Here is a 20,697-nt window from a genome sequence, read left to right as displayed (position 1 = left end):
GCTGATATCATCTACAAAAATGTATTTTTGGGACACTTTCTTCACGAGAATCATTTAGTTAGTGGTTCACAGAAACTTGTTTGTTTATCTATTTATGATTTTATATTATAATTTAATATTACTGAACACTATCGATTTTGATAAAATTAACTATCGGTCTGTGATAAAGTATTTTTTAAGAGTTGTTCGTTAAGGAAATTTATGCAGATGTAGTTGGCACATTGAGGAGTCATTTTCCTTCGTATGCCACCATAAAAATTGGAGAAGAGGAGAAAAGACAAACATCGTGTGGAAAGATATACACTCTTCCACTGTACTTATTACTGCTCTACTCGATGAAAAAGTAACGTCTTTTCTTGTAAAGTTAACTTTTTTTCACTTTTGGAAACAGGTGACTGTCAACTATTGTGGATAGTTAATCAATCAATTCAAAGTCAAATTCATAAATTTTCTGCAACATAATGAGGTATTTGTGAGCGGGTGCTCTGCCAGGCAAGAACAGCACACATTTAGAAATTTTATCATTGCATTTCTTTTTCGGAAGCTTAGTTAGTAATGAAAATAATACGGTTCCATCAAAGTTTTACCTTGTTCTAAGTAGTCTGTCATAATTAATTCTTTTCGTTCCCAAAATTATGCGAGGATTTTTTCGGGCACTTACAACCAGAGTGGTCCCATTCTTTTGATTGTTCTTTTATTTATAGATCATAAAGCTGCATCTGTGTTTCATCCACAGCTAAAATACGATCCAGAAGTTAGGAGATTCCATTTCGAAACGACAGCAAAGCGATTATTTTCTCTCACACACGTGATGTACGACGTAGACATTTTCATAGGAAATTTTCAAAGTGTCTAATATACGCTCGAGTTCAGTTCATCGATTCTCCAAAATCATATCATGCACAGCATCCATATTTTCTGGAGTAGTGACAAAAATAGAACACGGTGTTTGCCTTTTCTCTTCATTCTCCAATTTTTATGCTGGCGTGCGAAGAACAATGATTCCTCAATATAGCCACCATATATGCATTAATTTCCTTGACGAAAAACTCTTTCAAAAATAAGTACTTTATCACCGACCGATAATCAGTTTTATCAGAATCGAATTTATAAATATGGCATAACTTCTTCAAAAATTCACAACATAGAATCTGCTAAAATTTTCATCACCATACAGTATTTATCAAACGAGGCGTGTAGTTGCAAAATCAGATACATCACTTTTTTCTCGAAAATGAGTTAATGTTATATTTCATATCTTCATATAATTCTACAACTGCTGTAGCGCTGTTATGCTCCAAAGCCAGATACATCACATGGATTTGTATGATGAAAGAATAGTATTGGTTGCAAATCCAGAAAAGTCATGTCAGTTTATTTCCAAAACCAGATACATCATGGATTTGCTCATACGTTCATTGCGCATCAGTAGATTTCCCGCGTAGAAACAGCTGAAAGAAAAGCGGCAAGATGTCATCATTAGTCCTAACGAGTAAACAGATATTTTCTCTAATTTTCGAACAGTCATTCATAACTTTGTCAGATAAAACATATGACAAGGAAAAAAACTGTTTCCAATGCAGTGCGGCCACCAGCTCAGTGGCACTTACCATGTAAAAGATTTTTCTTTCAGTGGAACAAAAAGAAGGATGACGTCCTGGTGAAGGATAAAGTTCACTACAGAAGTGAGTCTGGTCAATACAAGAGTATTTGTTAGAAGAACAAAAAAAATAAATAAATATTGCATCACCAAGCATAATGCTGCCAGGAGTATAAGTGTTACAATTAAAAATAAATGATTTAACTACTTTGCTGACAAAACATTTTGGTAATGACTGGAAATCACTTCAAACATTATCCTACTATGCACGTATTGTTAACAGTCTGCAAAGCTTGGATGAAAACCAATTTTTTTTTATGAATGAAGAAGAAAATGTGTATGACCATGAGTGTGAAATAGGTGATCTGGTTGTTTAATAATTCCGTTTCTTTTGTGATGATGAAAATGTAACAATTATGACAAATTAATTGTAATAATGTAACAGTGGGTTTAAAATAATACATTGTATATAATAGAATGGTTTTTTGCTTTCAAACCAAGATAAGTCCTTTCATTCACCCAGATAGATCACAGAACAATTTTCAAAACCAGATACATCAAATAAATTTTCTTTATTATCTACTAATTATGCAATAATGTCACCCCCATACGTCGTAGAACATTACAATATTCCATAACAAACGTATCCTCTAAGTATTAATATTTTATCTCTTGGTGTATAGGAGATAGCCTATATACGTTTTTCCTTCATACTGAAAAATTATATGTTAGTGATGTATCTGATTTTGCAACTAAACGCCTCAAACAACATATTGTTTTTCATAGTAACAGCTTTTGCATTTCTTTATAACGAAGGTCCGAATCTAACTACAGGCCTGTATCAATACCCCTTATATATTTATATCTATATATATATATATATAATTTGAACTGGTAATGGAAATTACGGGAAAACGGCTGAACGGATTTTAATAAATGGCCCCTCATTTTGAAGCTTGGAACCTAAAGTTTTTCGGAAAAGTAGTAGTTTTCAGTGAAATGTCCATTTTCCTACATAATTTTCCTATATTTCCAAAATCCATCTGTTGTCAGTTTTGAGAACTAATTTTATTCAATCACGGCCGACTTGATTGAATTTCAGAACAAAACACACACTACAATAAACAATAGGCTATTACACGAAGGCCATGACCTGTAGATTGCCGACATATTTAGAGCTCAATTCAATTTGTTATTAAAAACTGATTCTGCAGTGTATAATTTTCTGAGTACAGCTGTGTATTGGATATTCAAATCTACGAAACTTGAGGAGGTTTGATGACATTATTACCATTAGAAATTAAATATTATTATAGTTAATATCATGATGCAGCTATTTTTCATTAATTGTACATAATATTGATGCTATATTGATGACATGAAAGTGAAACGTTTTGTGGTTATGTAAGTAAATGTAGAGAATATCTTAATTTAGATCTTCATTTCTATAATTTACTGAGTGGCTGCTATATATAACTACAAAACTTAAGTAAGATAATAATATTGTTATTAAAAATCAAATATTTTTATTCTTATTAACCCAGTGGGGTTGGGTCTTTTTCATATACTTAATGGCGGTGTAGTGTAGATATTGATATGTGTCATTGTCTTCAGTATTGGCTCGAGAGAGCGCAAAAATTACAGTTCCTAAGGAAAGATCAAAAGGTATTACTTACTGATAAAATAAGAGGCCTAGAAAATTTTGTAGTCTCCAGATCATTTCAGCAACATCTCTTAGTAGGATAAAATGATTTTACTCTCTACATTTCAAGTTCTACATGCAGCAGCTATACGAAAATGCTATTGTTCGAAAGCTTAGCAAACCTGACATTTTTTTAACTTTTGCCTACAATCCACAATGACCTGAAATAGCTACTGCTATCGTCCTGACATTGATACTTGCGTTTTCGCGTTGAAACTCAAAAACTGAAGTTGGATAGGTTCAAGGAAAAGTATTTGACCTAAAAAAATCCATTCAGAGGGAGTATGTTTCATTATTATAGAAGCAAATAACTATCAAAAAGACAAGTATTCTTCATTGAAAATAAATCTGAAAAAATTTTATTTGAACGTCTAACGAACTTAGTTTGCAGCAGTATTTGCTGCACAAGCCACTAGTATTGTTTATAACGCTATCATAATTATATTGTTGGATAAGATCTTTCTGGACTCCGATGAGTTGCAGTACTGAATTCTAAGTATGCCTCCTGCAAGATTATGTCATACACTGTACCGATATTTTTGAAGTGGTCACAGAAATACTTGGAACCCTCTCAACAGGGTTATTTCTTACGACATAACCTACAAGATGTGCCAATTGTTTGTCTTTTCAAAGGAAGCCTTATTAAGGAATTATTTGTTCTTTTAAAAATCCATAGTTCTTACTAGGATATGAATTAGGAAACTTCGGCTCCAACGGCAAGTATTACAGTCACTAGATGACACTGTACTGTTTATTAGATGGATTACTTTGTCAGTATTAGTATAGAAGAAAAACAAAGCTAAAATACTAATTAAAAGCCCGCTATGCTCTTCCCCGTTGCCATGGCAACTTGTGGCAGGACTAAATCTGCAGTGCTTGGGAAAAGTTGCATAAGTCAGTTTCCACAAACTTTTTTATTAATTTATTGACAACTTACGGAACATCTGCTTGCTTGGGAAAAAATACATAAGTATTCCTCCCATTACAATAATTCATACGGAAAAAAATCAAATCGACATAAACCAGTGTGAAGACAGTTTTTTTTCTTCTTTTGTAAAATGAATATTTTTGACTTGTGCCACTTTTCCCGAGCACTACAGAAATCAGAGTTCATTATTCTGTTGTCTTGCCAAGTGCATAATTATACAAACTGACGTAAATCTGTGGTAAGTGTTAATTGTAGCAGAGCAACCCGTAATTTGAGATCTCCGTCTTTCATACTATATCAAAACTGCAGTGCTGGCTGCAGGCCAACTCGAACTGCAGGGGCGGGCAGAATTTCTCTCACTAAACCCCCTTCAGCAAGGGGAGATCCAGTATTCACTAGTCCTTGGGCGTCGGCAGGGTAAAGAAAAAGTATTCCCACCTGAGCTGCGGTTATGATGGCATCTGGGTGTTGTAATACAGGAGCGTAAAATACATTACCTGATTGAAATTGATTCAGGAAGTATTTTAAGAGATTCTATCTACAAAGAACGAAACTGAACAACATCTATATATAATTTGAACTGGTAATGGAAATTACGGGAAAACGGCGGAACGGATTTTAATAAATGACTCCTCATTTTGAAGCTTGAAACCCAAAGTTTTTCAAAAAAATAGTAGTTTTCAGTGAAATGTCAATTTTTCAACATAATTTTTCTATTTCCTAAAATCTATCTGCCGTCACTAATTTCATTTCAGAATAAAACAAAACACACACTACAGTAAACATTATTACACGAAGGCCATGATCTGCAAGAATGACATTTATTTGTTATTAAAAATCAAGACTTACTAAAATAATTTACAGGTCTGATTCTGTGGTATGTAATTTTCTGAGTACAGCTGTGTATTGGATATTAAGAAGTACAAAACTTGAATTGGTTTGATGATATTATTACCATTAGAAATGAAATATTATTATAGTTAATGCCATACTGTGACTATTTTTCATTAATTATACATATTAATGCTATATTGATGACATGAAAGTGAAATGTTTTGGGGTTATGTAAGTAGATGTAGAGAATATCTTAAATTAGATCTTGATTTCTATAATTTACTGAATGGCGGCTATATAGTATATATTACTGAAAACTATAAAACTTACGTAAGATAATGATATTGTTATTAATAATTAAATATTTTTATAGTTATTAATCAAGTGGGGTTGGGTTTTTTTTCATAAATTTAATGGTGATGCGGTGTAGATATTTATATGCGTGATTCTCTTCAGTATTGGGTCGAGAGAGCGAAAAAATTAGAGTTCCTAAGAAAAGACCAAAAGATATTAGTTACTGATAAAATAAGAGGCCTACAAGATTTTGTAGTCTTCCGATCATTTCAGCAAGATCTCTTAGCAGCACAAAATGATTTTACCCTCTACATTCAAGGTAGTTTACGAAACATGCAGCAGCTATACCGAGATGCTATGTCTATTGTTCGAAAGCATAGCAAACCTGACTTTTTTTTTTTTTTAACTTTCAGCTACAATCCGCAATGACCTGAAATAGCTATTGCTTTACTCCCACATGAAAAACCGACTGATCGTCCTGACATTGTTACTTGCGTTTTCGTGTTCAAACTAAAAAATGAAGGTGTATAGGTTCAAGAAAAAGTATTTGTCATAAAAAAAAACCATTCAGAGGGAGTATTCTTCATTATTATGGAAGGAAATAACTTTCAGAATGTCTGGTATTCTTCATTGAAAATAAATCTGAAAAATTTTTATGTGAACGTCTATTGAACTTAGTTTGCAGCATTTGCTGCACAAGCCACAAGTATTCTATATTTTTTAGGTTGGTTCTTGAAAAGGAAATAAATATTAGGCTATAAGATCGTAATCCGAATGTTCCTATGGATCCTCCTCCTCAAGTAACCACTGTGTATGTAGATCTAATCTATTTTTTCCAACTTTGGTAAATATCGGACCTCCACATTAAAATCGAATTTCTTACATTAACTTTTTCCGCACGAATGAGTACATTTGGAATCAGTAACATTTCTGTAACTTCTGACTCTCATGATTTGCCTGATAATTCCATTTGGTATCATCAGAAGTAGTTTCATTCTTTACCGATAGAGTGCAGCACCCGCCAGTCCCTTGGCCAGCTATTATTAGGAAGAGGGTTGTTTTGTTTTTTTTTTCTCAATAGTATCTCTATGACCTTGTGTACACATAAATTCAGGTCAGAAAGTGTTAAAACAATATGCATTAAGGCACGTGACAAATCCATGTACAGTAGTGGCAAAAAACCCGGATCGACGGAATAATCAAAGTCCCCGAAATGAGCCACTGCGCATGCCACGCGCGCATTCACAAGATAGCGAGTAATCTATTGAAGTTGTTGTAGTTTCTACTGCTGACGTAGCACATTTCGAAAACCATTAGAAAATGAGCGAGTAGAATTCATGTTCTGGAAATAATAAGTTAATTAAGTAGTAAAATATCGGTGCAATCGAAAAGTATTAGGAAGAAATTTGAATAAGGAACAAAAAAAAAGTTTCCTTCTCTGGCAGGATTCGAACCACGAAAGTTTTAGTTACCAGTCTATCGTGCTGTCACTGTGAACAAGGCTCTGAAATCAGCTACAAGGGTCGGTCCGGTTTTTTTGCCACTACTGTACAAATCACACCCTATTACGTAAACTCTTCAATTATTAATTTATTGTAACTAGAATTTGGCATATTTTGTTTGGAAATTATGTTATATCCGAAAAAAAGTTTATTTTCATGACATGGGTGTACACATCGATATAATTTTCTGTGCAAATGTTTAATTCCAGTTGTTATTGCTGTATTGATGGATTAGAATGTTATCAGACTTGTTACTGCGGAGTATACGGATGAAAATCCTTTGAAATTATGGTCATTTTATGTTCTCTTATGCGGTCTCTCCCTCGTCTGGAGAGAAATACAATTGCAGTAATTATTATCCCATTGAATCCCGCGAAGAAAGTAGCTATGAGCTATGTGATGCCATTCTTCTCCGTTTTTCGCCATTCCAGACCAGTGGTTGCCTGCCAAAATTCAAACGTTTTCTTAATAGCCTACCTCTTATCGCGCATTATTTGTACGGAAATATAGTCCTAAAACGCTATCATTCACCGCCTGTTCGTTTTCGTCCCGTGCGAGAGAGCGGTCGGCTCTCCCCACTAAACGTGCGTTACGACCGGTTATAATGCCGGTAAGTTGTATATTGCGCTCACTATACTATCTATAAGAAATTGTCCTGGAAATTAAATCTCGAGATGCAGTAATTTTATTTTCTGAAAGGAGTTACTAAAATAAACAAATAAATGAAAAATGAATAGGTTATACAAGTACATAGTAGCTTATTTAATTTTCCTTTTTCGAACCCACCAACCAATACTTTAATTTCGGTCGCAATAAATATTCGCCGTGCAGTCAATACCACCAGAAAGCGAGCATAGTCTGAATCATTGCTAATTTTATGGCTTTGTCTACACGTGGAATTCGGTATGCTTATAACATCACATCCGTTTTCAGATGTGTCGACAGAAAGAAGAATTAAAATACGTTATGATTTTGAGTAAACAGATATTTTAATTAAACTATACAATATGTAGGGGAGAGTGAGGTAATCGCACGCATCTATTATTAACTTCAAGATAATTTAGTTTAACACTGAAACTTTCGGAGATAATAAAACAATTAAGTTGTAATAATATTTACAAGTTAGTATTTCTAAACAACATTCTTTTCTATTGATGATATATGAAGAGTCCACTGCAAGAATGATGGATATCACTTTCTTGTCGAAAATGAACCAAGACTGTCAATGCATACCTTAAGACATATAGAATATACATACAGAGTTATATGGCATTAACACTGATAGTCATTGTCCAGTAATGATCGGAAAATCACAGTTAAGCTTTGAGCGCTAAGCTTTTCAAACTTTCAATTGCTTCTCCTGCAAAATGTATTCCAAATGACATCCATCATTCTTGCAGTGGACTCTTCGTATGAAAAAGTTGTAATGCATGCCATTACCCTACCAAGTGGGGAAATGCGACACAGGCAGTTGGATAGTAGTACGCAGTTACAAATACAATTTATTGGATTATGTATTAATAGGCACAGAATCAATATTTAGAAACAATATACAAAAAGTAGAGAAACCTAACACTAAAGTTTCTTTCATGTGGATTGGAAATGAAATTTTGAGGAGTTTCAGTAGCACTGCAGTATGAGTGAACCCATAATGAACACAGCACACAACGATACCAGAGTTCAGGGTCTTTGCCGAATTCATCATAAAATAGGCATTTATATATTTTTCTTAATTGAATATTGGGACGCACAACCGCGTGCGAATAGTTTAGCTTTGAATGGAAGCAAAATAACAGAAAATCTTAATATTGAAGTTAGTATATAATTAGTTGTATTTTTAGGACACATTACATAAGATCCAGATCACTCAAATTCACATTATTTACCTCAAACACACTGAAGCCACAAAATTATAAGGAAACTAAACTAATCGACTGACATACTGATAGCGCTTGAATCAAGAGTACAGCGCTAACAATCGACTAGACTGACGTTACCGATGTTGCCGCTAGACTAACTTACCGAACACGGCCATAGAATGCTGCCATATCCTAAAACTTAGTTGCGTACCATTACCCGCTGTGTACGAAAACCCCACTCTCCCATACTTTCCCCTTTAATTAATTATTACAGATCTATTTTCATCTTCTTCGACTATTTCCCTCTACAGGTTTGTCATCAGAACAGTTTCCACTTGCATGTACCGTTCCAATCTTCCTCTTACAAATTCCTCTCTCTTATTATTATCTTGACATGGATTTTTCATTTGAATCTTGGTGTAAACGATTATTTATACTCGGTGGTGACCACCGAAAACATTTCTAGGCTATCGTTCATTTTCCAACTTTTGTACATGGCCATAACATTTAAGGTTTGATTTTCAATTTTTGTTTACAAAATAGGCCTATACAGCTTGGAAGTGAAATAATCTTGCACACTGAAAGGAATGATAGGGTGCATGTAAATTAATAGGAAACCTATATTATGTTTTGTTATTAAATGCACGGTTAATTAGAAAATTAAGTTTGAAGTTTCAACAGTCCGGCAACACCGCCACTAACACACACCACTTGTGATACAGATGTAAGAGGTCAACCAACTCGATGCGTCTCGGTAGGTGAGATGCTCTCTAAGAGTGTTCCGAATCTCAGCGCTTAGCAATCTATGGCATCACAGTGTTCCGAATTTCAACGATGACTTCACCGGTGTCTCACCGGTTCCATCAGCTTGCAGAGGTGGTGACAGTATCCATCAGAAGCCATCAATGAATCTGATTGGTTCTTGTATAGGGCGGGAATTAGCAGACGAATGACATCGTGCACTGTTGTGTCATAGCGGTGTGTTCTGCTGTATTGTTTGTAATGTGCACAACGTAAAATAAATATGTTAATGGCTTATGAACGAATATGTCACCGGACCAGTTATTAGTACGGATTCAAGAAATAAATTATTTATGCTCTCTTTCCTCTGAGCGAGATGACAGTATGAAAATTTGGCAAAATCTTGCTAGCATAGCACATACAACAACTTTTACAGCCGCCATGATAGCCATCCAACCTTCCAGCTGTTTTGTTCCTATTTCGCTGCAGCGTGACGTCATTGATGTTACAGGTCCGGTGAGATTCGGAATACGCTGCCTGCCAAGGCGTTGTCACTTGCTTGCATGTGCAATGGCTTGAATTTAGAAGTTTTTAAATTTAAATTTACACGAAAACCGTGCACGCTATTGAAATACACTAGAGGGATAAATTATTCTTTATTACATTTCCTATCGGTATAGACAACAATCACGATTCTACTCTCAATAGTTACCAAATAAGAGATTGTAAAACATTTCGGGGGGGGGGGACATTTTTGTTCTGAAAAAATTTTTTAACTTTCCACCACTGTGATATCATAGTTTTTGTCACATACAACATGAACTATTCGCTCTGGAACTCTGTAAGGCTATTTCACTTCCATACTGTATACAGTAACACTAATTTCTATCTAGAGAAATTCATTTCTTGCTTTATCCTGCCGTGTCTTCTGTAGGCTTCTCCTACGGTAGTCATACTCAACTGTCCTCATTTTATTTTATTTATTATTATTATTATTATTATTATTATTATTATTATTATTATTATTATTATTATTATTATTATTATATTTGCAGATCAGTCAAGAGCCAAGTTTCACTTGCATTTAGTACATTATTTCATACAATGTAGGTACTCTTGTAACTTTTAATTTTAATTTCTTTTGTTATATTTTTATTGTATTGTATTGTATTATATTTTAAAATAAAGAATATGGTTCATTTTTCCATAGTGAACTTTGTAAACCCTATCTGAGTCCTACTGAAGTAATTCTACTTCCATCAATCCTGAGGAGAAATGACTCAGTATCACTCTTTGCATCTGAATTCCTTTTCAGTCCTTCGAGCAGATGTGTGCATTAAATAACTGCTCTCACACACAAACTCAGTCTTAGCCGTCTAACTATTCTGTTTGTCGGAAACAAACTCATCTTATATTGTACATCGAAGCTGTCAGAAACGGGGTGGAGTGCAGATAAAAATATACGTGGATGTCTAAAAGCAGACAAACATGTTTTAGCGATGCCAACATTCTATGCGTTACTACTGCAAGAATGCCGCCCTTCCATTCAATTAGGGCCTATGATGATCTTATCTTCTCTTTAGAGGCTAACACGTGGCCAATGAACGAAATTTCGCTGAGAGGCGATTATTTTTAAATAAAGCTGTGCAGTTGGAACACTAACCTGTTGAGTTCGGTTTTCGACTGGATAGTTAATTGCTTTTATTATTACTACTACTAAATTTATCTACTACGAATCAGAAGCTGGAGATAAGGAGTGAGTGAGTGAGTGAGTGAGTGAGTGAGTGAGTGAGTGAGTGAGTGATTCGTCATAGGAATGAGATTAAGTACTGAGTCGGGGCGTTAGAGTGAGATAATAATAATAATAATAATAATAATAATAATAATAATAATAATATTATTATTATTATTATTATTATTATTTTAATTTCACTGGCAGAGTTAAGGCCATAAGGCCATCTCTTCCACTCAACCAGCCTTAATCAATACAATACATATTTAAATTACGAATATTTACATTACACTTAAAAGGTTCTCCAGCTATATTCTTCAGTTAAGTTAACGACTAGTAGACTACATATTTATTTAAATTTAGATAAACCTATAAGGTAAAGTAGTAACTTAATTTATGAGCTAATTTAATCAATCAATTATAATTAATTTGAGGTTTGAGATAGCTAGTAAAATGATGAAAATTAATTTAATATAAGCTTACTAGAACTATGTTACAGGGAGAAAAAAATATATATATAAATCTAAAATATATATCAATAATGAGAATATTAATGTAATTGCCATTAGAGGTTTTGTAAATCTATTTAGAGAAATTAATGATAGTAATAGTAATGGACAGATGTTAGTTTCATTATAATATGTAATAAATATTAATCAGCAATTAATTTGTTAAGTAAGTCATGGAATCAGAACAGGCGTTATAGAACTACCAGAGTGGGTAGCCTATCTATTCTAAACGCTCTAGAAATACTGTAAGAAGTTAATCAAGAAATTAGCAGACGTATTGTGCAGAAGGTTTAGCTCGGCTCCTGCTGGGAACACGAGTACATCTGATCAGTTACTGTGCTTGTTTGTTTTTTAATCAGCTGTCCGAAAACAGGTCTGAACATCACAACTGATACCAACAAGGCACCACTCGTGAAGCAACGAAGCCAGGAGATAATGGGGTAGGACAGCGGGGTAAGTTACCTGGTTGAGGTTTTTCCGGGGTTTTTCCTCAACCCAATACGAGCAAATGCTGGGTAACTTTCGGTGCTGGACCCCGGACTCATTTCAACGGCATTATCACCTCCATTTCATTCAGTCGCTAAATAACCTAGATGTTGATACAGCGTCGTAAAATAATCAAACAAAATAAAAAAACATCTGAAGTCTGATTAGTGTAACATGTAGCTAGTTGGCGATGTATGCAATGGAGGGACTCGAACCCAGGCCACCTGGTTTCGCGGCCAGACGCGCTGACCGTTACTCCACAGGTGTCGACACTTCAGACGTACGTGGTGTGTCTAAAAAGTTCGGTGAATGGTGTCATATCTGAACGGCAACTAGGCGCATGTGCTTGCGCATGCGCATGGTTCTTCAGAGACTTGGGGAGAATCGATACACAGCATGCAATGCATGTGACTGGCAGTGTAAACAGACTGCGACCAGTTGAACTAGTCAGTGTGAGAGGAAGTGTCACAGCGCAATGGAGTAACGTGTAAACATCAAGTTCTGCTACAAATTGGGGAAGACTGCAACGGAGACACGTGGAATGTTGGTGCAGGTGTACGGGAGGGAAGCCGTGAGCAGAAAATGTGTTTACGAATGGTTTAAATGCTTCCGTGAAGGGAAGGAAACAATTGAGGATGAGCCACGTTCAGGTCGGCCATCGACAAGCAGAACCCCAGAAATGATCGAGAAAGTGCGACAAATGCTGGCACAAGATCGGCGACTGACTCTAAGATTGATTGCGGAGGAATTGGACATTAGCAAGGACACGGTGCACACCATCATCCGCGATGATTTGGGTAAGCGGAAGATCTGCTTCCGATTTGTGCCTCACAAACTCACAGACAAGCAGAAAGCAAAACGGATGGAAACTTCTGGTGGTTTCATTTCCATGTATGACCAGGATCCATTGCTTCTGAAAACCATCGTCACGAGAGATGACGCCTGGTGCTACCAGTTCGATCCGGAATCAAAACGGCAATCGATGTCATGGTGTTCACCGACTACACCGCGACCAAAAAAAAAAACCCGTCTGCAAAAATCCAAGGTGAAAAAACACTGTTGATCGCCTTCTTCGACAACAACGGCATCATCCACAAGGAATTTGTTCCTGCAGGTCAAACCTTTAATGCTGCATTTTACCAGTCCGTTTTGAACCGATTGCTACAGCGTATCCGGCGGGTTCGGTCAGAGTTGCACAGGACTGGAAAATGGATGCTGCTCCATGACAATGCCCCTGCACACTGTGCGATCCGTGTGCGCCAATTCCTGGCTCAGAAGATAGTAACTGTTCTTGAACACCCTCCGTACTCCCCTGATCTGGCGCCTTCAAGCGGGGATACAGGAAGAAGTCCGCAGGAGGCAGATCAGGGGAGTACGGAGGGTGTTCAAGAACAGTTACCATCTTCTGAGCCAGGAATTGGCGCACACGGATCGCACAGTGTGCAGGGACATTGTCATGGAGCAGCATCCATTTTCCAGTCCTGTGCAACTCTGGCCGAACCCGCCGGATACGCTGTAGCAATCGGTTCAAAACGGACTGGTAAAATGCAGCATTAATTGTGTGACCTGCAGGAACAAATTCCTTGTGGAAGATGCCGTTGTTGTCGAAGAAGGCGATCAACAGTGTTTTCACCTGGGATTTTTGCAGACGGTTTTTTTTTATTTTGGTCGCGGGGAAGTCGGTGAACACCATAACATCGATTGCCGTTTTGATTCCGGATCGAACTGGTAGCACCACGTCTCATCTCCCGTGACGATGGTTTTCGGAAGCAATGGATCCTGGTCACACATGGAAATGAAATCACCAGAAGTTTCCATCCGTTTTGCTTTCTGCTCGTCTGTAAGCTAGTGCGGCACAAATCGGGAGCAGATCTTCCGCTTACCCAAATCATCGCGGATGATGGTGTGCACCGTGTCCTTGCTAATGTCCAATTCCTCCGCAATCAATCTTAGAGTCAGTCGCCGATCTTGTGCCAGCATTTGTCGCACTTTCTCGATCATTTCTGGGGTTCTGCTTGTCGATGGCCGACCTGAACGTGGCTCATCCTCAATTGTTTCCTTCCCTTCACGGAAGCATTTAAACCATTCGTAAACACATTTTCTGCTCACGGCTTCCCTCCCGTACACCTGCACCAACATTCCACGTGTCTCCGTTGCAGTCTTCCCCAATTTGTAGCAGAACTTGATGTTTACACGTTGCTCCATTGCGCTGTGACACTTCCTCTCACACTGACTACGTTCAACTAGTCGCAGTCTGTTTACACTGCCAGTCACATGCATTGCATGCTGTGTATCGATTCTCCCCAAGTCTCTGAAGAACCATGCGCATGCGCAAGCACATGCGCCTAGTTGCCATTCAGATATGACACCATTCACCGAATTTTTTAGACACACCACGTATACAAACTATTGTTCTTCCTCTGACACATATCTTCAATGAGATGTACTGCCTGATAGTAGATGTACATATCAGCCAGAACCTCAGTTATTTACTCATAACTTACAAATGGCTTTTAAGGAATCCGGAGGTTCATTGCCGTCCTCACATAAGCCCGCCATTGGTCCCTATCCTGTGCAAGTTTAATCCAGTCTCTACAATCATATCCCATCTCACTCAAATCCTTTTCATTAGTATTCTCCCATCTATGTCTCGGCTTCCCCAAAGGTATTTTTCTGTTACTTGAGTTAAATATAAATAATGGGATGATGACTGTGATTATTATCAAAGCTATTTGTCACATACTAAAAGAATCCATGTTTTATTCTCGTCCAGGAAAGAGAAAAGCTGAAAATTAAGAAGTCCTTTAAGGCATCATGCCTGGACTCGTAATACGGAATAAGGGCCTGGTTGAGTCCTCAGGGAAAAGAAATTTTCTCATGAAATTTTGGTCAGTCTATGGAACCGGTGCCCACCCAGTATCGTGATCAATTTGGCGAGCTATGATAGTGAGTGAAAACCGGTTTCGAAAAACTATGGGAATCATTGGACCTCCGTTCACCTCCGCTGAAGCATGTAGACGTGAGGCCAGCAGTCGGCTGGTCGGCCTTGGCCTTCATGGGCTGTCGCGTCACGGATTAAGAAATCCTCCACGAATTTCTTGCAGATGTAACATTCTTTTAAAATTTTGACCAAAATAGCATTGATTTTCGCAATTCATACACATCTCAATGAAGTAAATGTGAACGGGTCAAGTGTTTACAGTCGTTGAATGCACACAATGATTATGATGATGATTTGTAACGAGGCACTAACCCCATCGCATCATGTTATGCGATGACGTCACCACACTCAATTCACGTAATTGAGTTTTATATGGCCGCACATTCCCACGAGCCTCCACACATCAACACAAAATAGTCATTTGGTGCTACGGAACAGTTCCGCTAGCCGGAAGCATTTCGAGTTGAAACTTATCAGATATCGTACTGCGAACGTTATCTGACACCACAGCTATCTGTTATTATCAATATTGTCCACGTTGTCGGTAATAGTGTTTCCAGTGTTGCCAGCAAGGTGTTTTCCCACTAAATCTAGTTTTTCTCTCTCTCTGTCGGTGGTGAAAAATGATTGAACAGTGGACAATGGGAAATATAGTTTTTTTCGCGCTCAAGTCAGTGGGAATTTGTTTTTTCTTTAAACAATTAAACTCGACTTACTCCTGTGTTTGCATTCCTCTCGTCTGTTGTGAAGGGGAAGCCCCGAATCATACATAGCACGTAGGCACCACACAGTGGTTTTTGGTGTGAAGTTTTTCGCCTAAAGATGCTTCAGATATGAATCCATTCAAAGAATTAGCCGAGTTCGCACTTCTGTGCTCTGTCTTCTCTGGTCGAATGCAGAAGTAGAAGGGCTATTTAGCCAAATAAATATAATTAAAACCAATTTAGAAATAGAATGGGGAAAAAGGTATCACAGTCAATTTTGACAGTTAAGGCTGCATTGAGACGGCGTGGAAAAGGTTACCATGATTTTGACTTGTCTGGACACATTGTTAAAAAAAAAAAAAAGAAAAAAATGTAAATATCTATATATATAATTTGAACTGGTAATGGAAATTACGGGAAAACGGCTGAACGGATTTTAATAAATGGCCCCTCATTTTGAAGCTTGGAACCCAAAGTTTTTCGGAAAAGTAGTAGTTTTCAGTGAAATGTCAATTTTCCTACATCATTTTCCTTTTTTCCAAAATCCATCTTTCGTCAGTTTTGAGAACTAATTAATTGCATTCACGGCCGACTTGATGTTCGCTTCCTTAAGCGACGCGAATATCAAGTCGGCCGTGTTGCATTTCAGAATAAAACAAAACACACACTACAATAAACAATAGGCTATTATACGAAGGCCATGACTATAGGATTGCTGACATATAGTTCAGACGGCTCAGATTCTTTCCCATCATAATGCCAATATGTCGATCTTCATTTGTGCAATTTTTTGATAACGTAAAAAATAATTTACAGGTCTGATTCTCTGGTCTGCAGTTTTCCGAGTACTGCTGTGTATTGGATATTAAGAACTACAAAACTTAAGAATGCTTGATGACATTATTACCATTAAAAATGAAATATTATTATAGTTAATGCAACACATAATGGTATACTGACATATGAAAGTGAAACCATTTGGGGCTTTATGTAAGTAGACGCAGAGAAAAAATATTAATTATATTAGATCTTCATTTCCATAATTTACTGAGTAACGGCTATAGGCCTATATAAACTTATGTTACTGAAAACTATAAAACTTACGTAAGATAACAATATTGTTATTAAAAATGAAATACTTTTACAATTATTAATCAAGTGGTGTGAGTCCTTTTCATATATGTAATGGCAGTGTGATATAGATATTTATATGTCTGATTCTCTAACTTTCCTTGGTAGTAATTGAGTCATGCTTCCTATTTTAGCTGCGTCTTTAAACTACATCAAAATTAATTTCATATTCCTTTGGTTTAATTGATTAGATTTGCGACCGTTGCCAAGCATATTTTGTTGTAGGGAAAATAGCATGCCATTTCACTTCTTGCTACCGTGATGAGTAAGTTTATTTCCCGCAACCAGCAACAAATGAAACACTGAAACTGCTAACGATTTACGATGGACAATTTTATTTACGGCGCATATAAGATTCTACAACTCTGACATGTCATTCGCCTCATTTTCCACATCTCAACAATAAATTCCTCACAACAGCCTATATTACAGAAAATATACGAAATAACATTCATTGTTACACAAATTAATCCAGTAATATTTGATAGATCAGTATTGTCCGGAAGAAGCGCAAAAAATTACAATTCATAAGAAAAGACCAAAAGGTATTACTTATTGGTAAAATAAGAGGCCTATAAGATTTTGTAGTCTCTTGATCACCTCAGCAAGATCTCTTAGTGGGAAAAAGTGATTCTGCCCTCTAGATTTCAGGGTAGTTCACGAAACATGCAGCAGCTATACCAAGATGCTAAGTCTTTTGTTCAAAGCATGACAAACCTTACATTTTCTTAACTTTCACCTACAATCCGCAATGACCCGAAATAGCTACTGCATTACTCCCACATGAAAAACCCACTGATCATCCTGACATTGTTACTAGCGATTTCGCATTGAAACTCAAGAACTGAAGACGGATAGGTTCAAGGAAAAGTATTTGGCAAAAAAAAAAAAAAAAAAAAAAAACATTCAGAGGGAGTATGTTTCACTATTATGGAAGCAAATAACTATCAAAAGTTTGGTATTCTTCATTGAAAATAAATCTGAACAATTTTTATTTGAGCTTTTTCTGGACTTAGTTTGTAGCAATTGCTGCACAAGCCACTAGTACAAACTAGAAAATGCAAATGCTTCAACTTCCACAACTATACGGATGTAATTGAAGAAATGGAAGAAGAAGAAGAAGAAGGCGATGATAATGATTATGTATAATCTCTTATTTTGTAGGCCTATATTTAATAAGTGTTTAATAATTATTTATAGCCTATCTATTACTATTTTTTTTAAATATGTAATATACATCTAAAAATCTAGTGGGTTTTACGCAATATTTAGCGGGGTTTTTAAAGTGTTTAGTGTATTTCTGCAAAATGAAGTTGGCAATGCTGAGTGTTTCTTTCCATTCTCTTCCACACGTTACATCGTCCAGTTGGTTTACATTATAGGACACGGGGTCGTAATTTCACCGCAGGATAGAATACAGGAACCGAAATGTTATTTTAATTCTGTATAATGAGAAAGAGAACAAAAGAATAAATGGATTAATTAATGAATTACTGAGTTGGAGAATGAAAGAGAAGGAAGAGAAGAAGGAAGTTTGGAAGAAAATGAGTTAGTAAGTTTGGAGGTGGGGGGGGGAGAGAGAGACAGACAGATAGAGAATGAAAATAGTGAAAGTGAGAGAAGTGAGGCAGGGTGAGTGAGAAATCCAATTACAGTGCGAGTAGAGTGGGTAAATGTGTGGAGAAGTTGCAAAGAAAAAAAGACTTTGAGAGTGGGAGTTAAGAAGATGGTGAATGACTAGGAGTGGCAGAAAAGGAATGAATGAGACAATGGAAGTGAGTGAGTGAGTAAGTGAGTGAGTGAGTGAGTGAGTGAGTGAGTGAGTAGGTGGATAATGAATGGAATGAAAGCATGTGAGGAAATTAACGAGAGAATGAGATTAAAGGAGAGAGAGAATGAGAGAATTAATGATAAGAGTGAAGGAATGAGTGAGTGAATAGCGGAGCGAAACTATGAAATGGAGTGGAGCAGGCGCGGAAGCGTGAATAAAGGAGCAAATCATAGGTAGGAGTTAAGGAGCGAATGAGTGACTCGGAATGAGTAATAGCGTCATAAGAGTGGCCTACTGGTAGTCAAGTGTTGAGTTGGGCCGTTCGAGTGAGTTACGTCAATGAATTAGGAGAAGCGTTTAAGAATGAGTTAAGTCAAGAAATGAGCTAGGCTGTTCTGGGGTTATGTTAAATCAAGCAGTGGAAATGGCGTTGTAGGAGTGAGTTAAGGAATGAACAGGAGCATTAAAGGTGTGAAATAAGTGAAGAAATGAGTAAGTATGGTGGAGTGAGTTAAATCAAAAGTGAAAGAGGCGTTGTAGAAAGGAGTTAAGTCGAAGAATGAGCAAGGACGTTGCAGGGATGTGTTAAATCAAGCAGTGACAGAGGCGTAGTTGGAATGGGTTAAAAAATAAAGTGGGGTATTGTAGAAGTGAGTCACGTGAAGGAACGAGTAGGTAGGCATGTTGTAGGAGTAAGTTAAATCAAGGCATAAGTAGGCATGTTGTTGGAATGAGTTAAGCCAAAGCATAGGTAGGTATTTTGTAGGAGTGAGTTAAGTCAAGGAATGAGTAGGCATGTTGGAGTTAGTTAAGTCAAGGAATAAGTAGGCATGTTGTAGGAGTGACTTAAGTCAAGGAATAAGTAAGCATGTTGCTGGAATGAGTTAAGCCAAGGAATAGGTAGGCATGTTGTAGAAGTGAGTTAAGTCAAGGAATGAGTAGGCATGTTGTAGGAGTGAGTTAAGTCAAGGAATAAGTAGGCATGTTGTTGGAATGAGTTAAGCCAAAGAATAAGTAGGCATGTTGTAGGAGTGAGTTAACTCAAGGAATGAGTAGGCACGTTGTTGGAATGAGTTAAGTCAAGGAATGACTAGGCATGTTGTTGGAGTGAGTTAAGTCAATGAATGAGTAGGCATGTTGTTGGAGTGAGTTAAGTCAATGAATGAGTAGGCATGTTGTTGGAGTGAGTTAAGTCAATGAATGAGTAGGCATGTTGTAGGTGTGAGTTGTCAAATAACAGAAAATTGTGTCTGTTTTAATTAATAAGTTGTTGACTGAAATGATAAAACAATACACTATTATACAGTTAGCTGAAGATAAGATGAGTCAATGGTTTAGAATCGCCAAATGTATGTCAGTAGAGTCAGAATTTTTAGAATCACTAATTAGAACGATTGAGTTGTTGAGTTCTGGTATCTTGAAAGTACGAGGGTCAGTAGATGCATGCATTGGTAAGTCAGTCAGTTGGAGTACGTACGTCAGCAAATCTGAATCACTGGGATGGGACTGCGGAAGTCGGCACCTGCTCCACTGTTGGGATTCCCGTCGTTCCAACAATTGCCCGCAGCAATGCCGCGACGAGAATACATCGCCAGGGAAGAGCGGATCTTCCTGGAAACATAGCACTAATGTAAGGACAGCAGTGTAGTGCGGTTCAAACTAAGAATAAACAAATAGGCTCTTCATAATTTCTTCCTCATTTTCTACTTTTTTTCCTTCTTTTGACCTTCTATTTCTTGTTTTGTCTCGTCGCCTTCTTAATATTTTTTCTTCTTCCTGCAACTTGTCGCCTTTTTCTCATTATCTTCTTCTTAATAACAATTTTCTTTTTAATTCTGATCTTTCCTCTCTTTCACTCTTATATTCACCCACCATCACTTTATCTGCAACTTTTCCTGGTTATCTGTCATTTCCTTCTTCTTATGACGATGATAATAATTATAAATTAAAATGGTAAATTAAG

At 36.8% G+C, this 20,697-nt stretch overlaps 1 long non-coding RNA gene across 1 annotated transcript in view; it reads right to left on the bottom strand.

Annotated features, from left to right (window-relative positions):
- Positions 1 to 301: 301 nt before the first annotated feature.
- Positions 302 to 20,697, bottom strand: part of LOC138697134 (uncharacterized) — a 135,348-nt gene continuing 114,952 nt past the window's right edge. The window contains exons 3-4 of the long non-coding RNA XR_011331533.1: positions 20,212 to 20,345; positions 302 to 1,451 (exon numbers count right to left, since the gene is read on the bottom strand). This is a non-coding gene — a long non-coding RNA (uncharacterized lncRNA). The remainder of the gene's footprint in view (positions 1,452 to 20,211; positions 20,346 to 20,697) is intronic.

Source organism: Periplaneta americana, chromosome 3, assembly GCF_040183065.1.
Source record: "Periplaneta americana isolate PAMFEO1 chromosome 3, P.americana_PAMFEO1_priV1, whole genome shotgun sequence".
Lineage (NCBI taxonomy): Eukaryota > Metazoa > Arthropoda > Insecta > Blattodea > Blattidae > Periplaneta > Periplaneta americana.
Note: the sequence above shows the minus strand (reverse complement) of the source record. Positions and strands in the feature narration are given on the sequence as shown.